The sequence below is a fragment of the Pipistrellus kuhlii genome, unplaced genomic scaffold (genome assembly GCF_014108245.1).
Source record: "Pipistrellus kuhlii isolate mPipKuh1 unplaced genomic scaffold, mPipKuh1.p scaffold_m20_p_8, whole genome shotgun sequence".
Taxonomy (NCBI): domain Eukaryota; kingdom Metazoa; phylum Chordata; class Mammalia; order Chiroptera; family Vespertilionidae; genus Pipistrellus; species Pipistrellus kuhlii.
The window spans coordinates 64,114,096-64,125,402 of record NW_023425584.1 but is presented as its reverse complement, the minus strand read 5'-3'; the positions used below and the strand labels follow the sequence as shown (position 1 = coordinate 64,125,402).

Genomic DNA, 11,307 nt, shown 5'->3' with positions numbered 1-11,307 from the left:
AGTCAGGTCTCCCAAACCATCCGCAATAGGTAAATTTCTAAAACCTAATTTATTAAAAAACCATGAGCATCTCATATTTTTTCCCATAAAAAAATGGATAAGATGGATTATGAATGAAGGTATATGAGAAATATTCCAAAGATTGCTTAATAACCACATTACAGTTCATGTCGTTTTAGCAGTTGAGAAAAGTTCCAATCCATACCCACATCATTATAGACTTACTCATTACCCTCAGAGGCCTACGTATTTTATGTCACTATCACTCTCCTACAAAAGCATGAAATGATTTGCTTCTTTAAGATTAAAGAAGTGAAATGTCTAATTAGGGAATATATTCAAGATTTATAATGACACCTGACAGATAATGTAAATTTAATGCATTATGGTAAGTTGTTCAATTGATCATATTAGCATAAATGTCAAAGTAAGATTCTGAACACCTGAAAGTAATATTACTTTGGGAAGGAAGAATATAATCAGTAAATAGTGCTCCTGTGATAATCATTATGGTGGTTCACAAATTCCAGGCTGTCTCTCTCAATACATGGCAGGGTTGTATTTCCCTGTGTGCTCGGCATTGGGTGTGGCAAGTAATTTCTCTGAGTAGAGAAAGTGAAAGCTCCAAGAGGCAGTGTCCCCTTCACCACATCCAATTTCCCTTTGGCTTTCTGACTGACAATACTTAAAGTGGCATAGCTGGGCCAGCTGGGACCCCTGAGGGTTTATGAAAGACAGACACCTACTTGCTACGTGCAATGGAAATATAGCGTAAGCCCCTCCTACAAAGGCGTGTCTGCAGTTCCCTGTCTTTGGCCACTAAGAATGGGAGGCAAAGAAAGAAATGTGGACTTGGAGAAATCTAGAACCAGCTTGCAGGTTCAAGATCAACCATCCCAAATAGAAGAAAGTGGGGGGGTGGGGAGGCGGGAGGGAAGGAAGAAGAAGAAGAAGAAAGAAATATAGTGTAAGCAAGAAATAAGTAAATGTGTGCTTTAAGCCACTGAAGTTTTGGAGTTTGCCTCTGTGTCACAACCCAGCCTATTCTGTCACAATACGATATACAAGAGTATACAAGAATAGATCCTTGGACATCATCAAGAGTGAAATACAGACTGGTTTCTGGCCTTGATTCAAAGAAAAAAAATCGTCAATAGTTGCTAGGAGAAAGATATCCCAAATTGTGCCAATTTATTTAAATTTAACAAAGATGTAACTGGTGAAGCAGGGAACTAGATGGTGCGTAATATAATACACAATAGCTGGCAGAGTGGCAGCCATATTGGGCAGCCTACTGAGTGTTCATTTGCATTTATTAATATTAAATGAATAAAAAATAGTAGGAGGTTATTTTTTAAAGTAATTTATTTCCATTCCATTTGGACTCTGATATTTATCCTCCTGACCAGAAGTGGGCTAGGGCAGCAACCTGGGAGTTTATTTACTTATTTATTTATTTATTTTTAAAAATCAAATTCTGTTAGAGATACCACTGACTTTATTGAAAGTTTATTATTATTTTAACTCTATGAAGGAAGGAATATTACTGCCCTTTTTTAAAGCTATGTCCACATTATCTAGAATAGTGCCCAGAGTAGATTCAAAATATTTTTTAATGAATGAATGAATCTATATTTTTGCTAGAAATTTTCATCTACTGTAAGGTCACTGTTAGTTAATCTGATGTGGCACTTCCCAAACCCAAATACCATTTTAAACTGCAATAACAGAAGTGTCAGATCTAGGACAAATGAATAATATAATTCATTCTACTCTTCTTAGCCTTCTGGAGGATACTATTTAGTTAATTCTAGTACCACATAACAGATAGTCATTAATAACTGCAGTGTCTTCTTACATTTTCTTATACCATGGTGAAAATAATATTTGTAGGATGCAAGTAGAAAAACAAAAAACAAACAAACAAACAAAATATTTGCTGGGGTATTCTTAGGGCTGAGGGACTAAAAAGCTGTCAAGAACGACCATGTTTCTCTTTGAAAATCTTTTATTTCTAACAAAAGTTGCTGTTTAAATGCTGATAATGAAAGAACAATTATATGGCAAGGGAGAGAGACTTTTTTTTTAAACTAAAAAATTGCTGAGGTCCTTGAGAGAGGACATGAACAGCAATGTGCTGCTTTTACACACACACCACATCTGTGACACCTACAGAAAATGATATAATTTGGCACATCCTGTAGCACATGCTTGCAAAGCTCTGCTCTGTCGCTTCAGTAGCAAAACACCTGGGGTAGGAAGAGGCTGCTGAAAGCCAGAGCATTCAGAATTAGACGAGTCACAGTTAACTCAGGACCTCCAGGCACTTTGCAAACCTTGAACTAATTGAACCTAATTCACAACCATATGGGATAGGTGTTATTTATTTATTTTTTTTTTACTAAGGAAACTGAGGCTTAGAAACATTTAATGTTATATCCAGGTCCATGTAAATGGTGGAGCCAGGTTTTTTTGTTTGTTTCTTTAATCCTCACCTGAGGATATTTTTACATTGATTTTTAGAGAAAATAGAAGAGAGAAATATCGATGTGAGAGAAACACATGGATTGGTTGCCTCCTGCATGCGCCCTGACTAGGGCCCCAGGCCAGGGAGGAGCCTGCAATGGAGGTACATGCCCTTGACAGGAATCCAACCTGGGACCTTTTGTCCACAGGCCGGTACTCTGTCCATTGAGCCAAACCAGCTAGGGCAGAGCCAGGTTTTGAAACAGTGCTGAGCCCAAAGCTGTTGTTTACTCTGCAAACAGGAAGACATAAAGGGCTTATGTGTATACTAGAAGCTCAATGCACAAAATCCGTGCAAAAGGCTTGGCCCTCCCAGCCCTGGCTGGCCCTCAAAGCCCCTCCCAGCCCTGGCTTCGGCTTCCTTCGGAAAGTTGTCCTAAGGACGGTCGTTTTGCAGTTCGGTCTGATTAGCATATTAGCTCTTTATTAGATAGGATATAGGATAACCATCTCCAAAGGTGAAGGGACTCTCTGTGGTAGAGAGAGTGGAAATTTCTAGGTCAATCTAGTTCTTATGAGTGGAATCATGAAAGAAGACAGACTTTACTTCCAAATATGGAAGAAATGATTATCTTATGAAGGTAGAATTTCCTACCCTTGATGGGAATTAGCAAGTGATTTTTTCTTAGGAGAATTTTTAGAGGAGATTTCTGCTTGGCTGATCTCTGCTTTAATCCCAACTTCTAGTTTCATGATGTGATAGTATGTAAAAAGCATGAGAAGATTGAGTTAGAAATACTGTTCCTCTTGCACATGTTATTTTGAGGAGGGGTTTGTATTTTAGACTAACTGCATGTGGATCAAGAACTCATTTCCAAGAGAGAAGGTCTGATAGTTCTCCAAAGAGTTTACAAGTGCCTTTCTTAGAAGACTGCCCTATGATTCTGGAGCTTCCAGGACCTGGCCAGTCATACGTTCATTCTGAAAAATCCAAACACAGTCTCAAATTTCACCATCAGCAGGACTGGAATAGAACAAAGAGGATTTTCTGCTTTCCTTAATCCTTCCCAAAGGATTAAAGACATCAATTAAGCAATCTCAGAATCCATCCATTGTCCTACTTTGGAGAACAGTTTCAGAAATTTTTAATGTAATGTCATTTGTGTATGAGTATGTGTATGAGAAAGCACTGTACTTATGCTCAGATTTCCTCCTGTGTCTTACTGCTTTGTAAGGGGGAAATAATACCCATTTATTTCCCTGCCACCTCTTTCATAAGAACACTTCCGTTTTCTGGTTTAGAATAGCAACTATTCCTATGAATCAAAGATTGCCCAGGAAGAATATTTTCATCCTTGAGAGAGCTCACGTGGATTAAGATAAAACATTACCCACTGGCCAGAGAAATTGTAGAGCTAGGCAGTATTCCTGCTGCGATACACCTTTATTGTTCTCTCTACCTTTGCCCCTTTTCTCTTTCTCCTCCTCCTTAGGCAAGGGCAGCTGATGCCCCATTGAACTTCAGCTTTGTGAGGAGTCTGAGATGAATTTGGAACTGCAGCTGTTAGCTATTTGATTCTTCCTTCCGCAATTTGAAGGTGAATAAGAGCCAAACCTAAACCATCACAGGGAAAAAAATTCTAGGTAGAGATGCGAACTTTTAATCACACCCCAAGATCCCCCCTTTTTTTGGATAGAGGTGTCACTCATTGTAAGAAAGGGAGAATGATTGAAAGCACAGAGAGAATCTAGTCAGTGGGTCTGTATTCCAGATAATTGTGTTCTTAATAGCATTAATTACCTTCTAAATGAAGGTGAGCATACAAATATCAATACAATTTGCAGAAAGATGTCTACCTAGATAAAACATGTGTATAATTTATTTTCTGTTCTATCTTTCCTACAATTAAAAAAAATCCAGGTACATAGTAGGTGATCAATAAATGCTTGTTGAATAAAAAATGATATTGTAGGACTGGGAGATAATGGTGGTATAGATCATTGTAATTTCACAATCCTTGATGTCCATATTTTGAGACAACTGCTTGATCAATGAAACTATCTTAAAACCAAAGTCCTTTCAGTTCAGTAGATCCATTGGTAAGGATCCAAGACAGACTCAACACATATCTGATTTTGTTTGATAATAACAGGGCTAGTGATAATTTATTCTTTATGAGCCCAGAAAATAGCAGTGTTTAACAATATATATTTCAAGATTCAAACTGCTGGACTCCAACTCCATCACTTACCAGCTTGATCACACTGAACAAGTTTCTTATCTGGGTTCCCTCATCTATAGTAGGTTCCTTTGCCTATCAAATTGTAATAACTCATAGGACCATTAGGAGGTTTCAAAGGGAAAAATTCTTTAAAGTATTCAGCATAGTGTTTAATACACCATAAGTATTAAATAAACGTTAACCATTATTATTATCATTAATCTACCTTCTATGAAAGGAAATAGAGCTATAGGGAAGTATAACATTAATAAATAAAAGGGAAATTTGGCTGCCTTTTCTATCTCTGCACTTTTTTGTTGTTGAGATTTTTAGATAGCTGTACATGCTTCAATACTTATAGGAAAATAAAGTACTAATATTACCACTCTACAGAGATACACACAAAATGCTTTGTAAAATATGATAAATCTAAGGCTATTCCATCTTTCCCTTCCTCAAAGTTAAGTTTTATGTTTTAAACATACACTCTTTAGAAAATGCAGTCACTATCTTTTATTCGGCACTAGAATCTCTGTTATTATGAAGTCTGTAGACATTATGCCATTGAAGTTTGTAAATGGATTGACAGGTGCTTCTAAGAAGCATGGGCAGAGATCAGAATATTATCCTAGAATGTATAAAAGAACACTACGTAAATAGAGTGGGAGATCTCTTTGTATAGAACTGACAATTCACTACCTGAACATGAACAGTCTTCCCCACACTAAAGTTATTCACGTTCAAGACAATCCTTGATGAATTAGTCGATTCCCATGATGTGGGCCAAAGAGCAAGATTACATACATCCCCACTGAGAAAGCGGTGTAATTTTTTATTGGTTTTCAGACTCCTTCAGTTATATTTCCACTGGGGTGTGTTTTTTAAAACAACATTTAAATTTAACTTCTTGTTCACCTTTCTTGCTACTTGTTTTTGTCTGGCATGGTTTTTATGCCTTCAGGTACATATGAATCATTTATGCACCCACATGATTTTCTTTTTACATCTCCATGCTGTGTTTTAAATGAAAAGTTATGAAGGAATATTAAATAAAGAACAAAACCAAGGGAAATGCAATATAGTTATGTGTGTGTACTGATAATGCCAACCGTCAAGTATTACCGGATTCAGCTGAAAAAACCAAAACAAATATGAGATATTCTGTAACTTTCTTCACAAGATGCTTATTTCATATCACCCTCAAGCAAGATTCCGTCCTAGAAGACATCGTTCTGTAATATTGCCTTTGCTCGCCTCTAATCTCCTTGGCTCCCTGCTCCCAATACCAGGTAATTTCACCAAATCATAATGCATCTTGTTAGCAGTATGGGGAACAGGACTAAATGAATGTTGGACCATCTATTGTGCCAGTGGTAAATTGCAAAGTGCCATTTCTCCAAGTCAAATGCATTTGCAAATCAAACCCTGCAGTAGCTGCAGAAAAGTAGACATTGCTAGGCCCATATTTTAAGCCATAAATCTTCAGAGTGCCTTTTAAATCCACAGACACAATTATATATCTCCTTCCATGCTGTTCCAGAGGATAAAAGAAATTGCCATACTTGCACTATTCTATCGCAACAATTCATATCCTTAACAGACCTTTCTCAAAGACTCATCTCTCCTTAATCTTCTCCAAAAGCCATAAAACACATGCTTTTTTTTTTTTATGATAGAGAGACAGTTTTAGTCTAAAATCCCCAACTTTGCATTTTCATCTTCAAAGTCTCCTCTCTGTAGGGAGTAAGCCCCCTGCCTTGGAATCCAAGTAAAGGAAAAATAGAAATGGTATTTCAAGTCTAACTTGATCTTCTGTGTATGTATGTCACCCAACACCTGTTTCTTTCTTGTATCCTCACAGGCAGCCATAGGACTTTTGTGTTAAAAATTTTACCTCATCCATCACAGGGTGAGAGATCAGAAAAAATGCCGATCAAGACTGTTGTGAAAGGAACCATCTGCTGACTTTCAACTGGTTCTAAGATGGTGCAAAGTTATACATTTTAGGGGCTTGTTTTGTAGCATTAAGAAAACAAGATCATCGGGCATTAAGTGGACTGGAACAAATAATGAGTGATTATTTTTTCTAAGATTAAACCTACTCCTATATAGTTAGTGGGATATTTTTCCTTCCCTTGTCAATGAAAAAAAAGCATTCTCATGTAAAAATGAGCCCTAAAACAACTGTGCAGTAAAATGGTAAAACAACTGTGCAGTAAATGGTTAGCATGGTGTATTTGGAGTCTGAAAGTCAGGAATGGGCTTGCTGTGCAATCCTTAGCAGTCCTCTTATTCTCTGGTGTCCTGTGAGTTGATTTACCTTTCTGTAATACATCACAGTTTTCCACTACAGTAAGAATACTAAGAAATATTTGAGACCTGTTTTTTTGTATGAAAATGCTAAAGGTTTTTTTTTTTTTTTAATCACATTTATTTACTTTCAGTTATCAGATATGTTGTCCCTATGTATCTACAATTTCAGTTACTGACAATTTCAGTTACTGACATCATTCCATATTACTTTTGCCATCCCTATAAAAAATCAGATGCTGAATAGCCACTATAGGTCTTTATGCTTTTCTTTAATGTAAACCTTTTATGATAGGCAATTTATTTTAACTTCTTTTCTAGATGGTTCATGTCAAAAAGTATACTTTCTAAACTCTCCTCCAGGGATGAGAAAATGAGCTAGAGTTGATAACTCGTTCTGTGTACAGATTTTCAAAACTCCCATTGATCCACAGTGCTTTTATGATAAAGAAAGAATCCAAACATCAGCTCTAAAACAAGATCACTTCAGCTCCAGGGCTGAGGAGGCCAGCCAGCTGCTGGGCAGTTTTGATAAACCTTCCCTCTGTGGATGATAAGTTATCCACCCACTCTGGGACAGCAGCATGGGGTGATAACCAGTGGTGGATTGATGGAACTCTGCAGGCCCCACAGGGCAGTCTGGCTAACATATAGCAGTCATTCTCACAGAAGCACTGTCACAAGCCCCACAGGTCTGGTTCCACACTGACCCAGTGGTCCGAGGGAAGGCATTTTTTTTTGTCCCTCCAGAGACAGACAAGAAGGGAAAACTATAAGATAAATGTGTGTTGATCTCACAGCTACATTTCGGTATATATATTTTTAATACTATGAAGGGAATGAGTTACTCCGGGCAAATAGGCTTTCCCTTCCTTCACTCAGTAGAGGTCAAACTATTTCTGTAAATTCTCTGGAGAAGCCTGCCCGGCGTGGCTCAGTATTTTGAGTATTGACCTATGAACCAGGAGGTCACGATTTGATTCCCCATCAGGGCACATGCCTGGGTTTTGGGCTAGATCCCTGGTGGGGAGCTTGCAGGAGACAGCCAATCAGTGATTCTCTCTTGCATTGATGTTTCTATTGCTCTCTCCTTCTCCTTTCCTCTCTGAAATCAATAAAAAACACATTTAAAAAAATTCTCTGAAGTTCAGTTTAAACCTGTCTAGTTAAGGACCGCTGTCATTGATAGAGAAAGCACAGGAATGTGAAAATGTGATGATCAGGGCTTTCTTTTCACAAGTTGTCCCCAGGCACAGAGGGGTGGGAGGAGATGGGGGACAGGAGCAGGAAAGTGCGCTTGCTTCTGCTATGTGGCCCCATTTTCCAGGACTTCTCAGCCTCAAAGTCCGGTCAGGAGGCTGAGCGAGGAGCAAGTTTGGCCTGGCGGGTGCAGTGGCTACTGAGGTACACACTATACCTTCGCAGCGAATTGCCCATGTGAAAAAGGTTGCTTTCTGCTCTTTTCAAGGTTTTCATGAAACCACTGGAGGATGGACCGCATGCGTTTCTTTGTTGTATTATTTTTACAATGATTGACCTTCAGAGCTCAAAGAGCTGATCTGATGATCCCCATTCTGGGCTGTGTGTGTGTATGTGTGTGTGTGTGTGTGTGTGTTAAATGTTTTGTAACCAATGTATACATGTAGTTAGCAGAAGTAATAGTCTCATTTTACATTTGTGTGAAGTCTCTTTACACTAACAGGAAATGCAAAACAGGTGCTGAATGAAGCCTACAGCAACTAGAGCAGGGATGACACATGGGTAGTTGCTACAGTGATTTAACAATTAAGGGTTAGCTGCGAATCCTGCTGAACTCCCGAGACGGCTCCGTGCCATCCTTGTGGAAGGGCCACAACTCGGGGGACTTGCCCGGCCACGTCTTGTCCAGAACTGAAAACGCCCTTTCAATTCACGTTTCCTCGTCCCGCCTGCTCGTTTCACCAAATGACATGATTATGCAACTCTGTGCCAGGTTTCCACTAGCCTTCTGTTAACAGGTTTATTTTGGTGTGTTTTCTATTAAACCCACTCTGCGCTCAACCCAAGCCATCAAAGAAGTCACACATTTTTGTAAACCACACAGGTCCTTAGTTCATAAAGTTATAGTCGCCATAGCTACTGTAATCCTGTGTATTAGCAGCACTGGAATACTATTTGGGAGCAAGTTAACAAAACAGACTCAACATCTGTTAAAAATTCGTTCGAAGACCCCTTTCGAAATGCCAAACGATTTTTTACCAACAGCAATTTATGGAAGGGTCGACGCTAAATTTAATCTCTTCTTCCCCAACACTGAAATTTCAGTTCACTCCTTTTATTCTCTCCTCCCTGCCTTTTAAACAATTTGTCTTGGATGTGACTTCTGTTCCATGTGTACCATGCCTGCTCTCAGGTAAAGGCTACAATTAAGTCTTTTGTTTGTTCTGCCCGCAATTCACTCCTGGCTGGGGATGAGAGCTAAGACAGTACTTCTGCAGGTTCTTCCCACAATGAAGATGAAGGGAACGGCGGATGATTACTAGCTGTTCTAATGTGCATCGTCAGACACATGACAAAACAAGCTCACCTTCCTCTGAAACGGGATTTAGGCTTTTATTTCATCCGCCACCTGTCAAGCTAACCCACTTATACATTTTAAAATGAGTTTTTAATCTTCGCATTAGTGTTTCTTTCCATCTCCGTTCTCAAAAAACCTCATCGCATTTTGAACAACACACTCTTTCTTGGGTGCTGTATACTAGGTACTTTCACTTATAGAAAAGCAATGAATAGACTCTGTTCAAGTATTGGTTATTTAAGGTCAGGGTTTGTGAACGTCTGCCAGTCTGGTTTGTGAAGGTCAGGGTTACCACTCAGTGTAGCACGGTTCAGAACTAGGTGCTGGGAAAACACTTTCCTTTCTGGTTATTCTCACACAACAGCCTCACGCATGGGTTATTGGAAAAATAAAACAGACCTCTTAAAGTTAGCTTAGCAAAAGATTAGGTGTCTAGTAAATATCTAAAAGGTCCTTAGTCATCTGAAAAAACAACAAAAATCGTTATTTTTTTTTATGAAACTCATTTATTATTAACTCCTCTACAATTAGGCAACCAGGACCTAAACTCTGGGGAGATTTTAAGGTTATAAAACGGGTCAGGAAGTGGGGATGAAAGGCAGCTGCGGACCCTTTGTTCTGTGTTCCATTAACCAGATGAAAAGGGGGGATAGGCTTTATCTCCTAAAGGACAAGTCTCTCCATTCAGTTCCTCTGCGACTGATCGCACAGACTTCACGGCTCTCCGCCTGCTATGGGAGGCCCTGCACTGTGACCTTTTCTTACTTATTGGAACTGATTCACTAATACGTGCCTCCACTTCGGCCAGACCTTCCTGAGCTTATGCCTCTTTCTTTGCTTAGGCGCTGCCCTTTTCTCCACATAATGCCGTCTGGAATTCTGCTTCCTTTAGAGGTCAGCTCACAGCAGTCTCTCCCTCCTCTGAACTTCAAAACTTAGATCTATACCATTTTACATTCTTAATTTTATTTTTATATGACTTTACAATGTATGCTTTTTATGAACTACATTTTATGTTTTTATATCCACCACCAGCAACACAATCGTTTATACATATTTTTATTTCGTTGAAAGGTCAGAAATTGTAAATGGGCTTGTTTTGTTCCTCTGGTGATTTGAATTGGAGACTAAATGCTATGGACTGAATGCTTGTGCCCCGCCATCCCCAATGCACATGTGGAAGCCCTAATCCACAGGGTGATAGTGTTCAGAGGTGGGAGGTAACTAGGTCATGAGGGTGGAGCCCTCATAAATGAGATTAGTGCCCTTATAAAAAAAAATGCAAGAGAGATGTTGTCTCTCTCCACCATGTGAGGACACAGCAAGAAGGTGGCTGTCCATTGACCACAAAGAGGGCTCTCACCAGGGGCCTGACCTCGTTGGCACTCTGATCTCAGACTTCCAGCCTCCAGAAGTATGAGAAAAAACTATTAGTTGTTTAAGCCACCCAGTCTACGGTATTTTTCTTATACAACCTGAACTGACTAAGATCTGAAGCAAAAGAATCAGTCAGACTATAGTCAGAGAACCCAAAGTTGGTGGTGTAGTAGAAATGATTTAACTTTGGGAACAAAGGTGTTGGGAGAGCAAAAAGGCGAACAGTAAATAGTGATGTTGGGTATTAGCAATAGAAAGAAGTTATCAACACCTCCAGGGCTGAAGGGATAAAAGGAGGTGGTTTCACTACAGTTTAGGGGCTGGGTCTGCTTGGCAGGAAATAGAGGCATGCTCTGGCTTCTTTCTCCCTCCTAC

General features: G+C 39.2%; 1 non-coding gene across 1 annotated transcript; it reads left to right on the top strand.

Moving 5' to 3' along the window:
* The first annotated feature begins 777 nt into the window (after window positions 1–777).
* Window positions 778–904, top strand: LOC118711963. Its single transcript, XR_004985910.1, has one exon. It is a non-coding gene; the product is annotated as a small nucleolar RNA SNORA38 (small nucleolar RNA).
* Window positions 905–11,307: the final 10,403 nt, after the last annotated feature.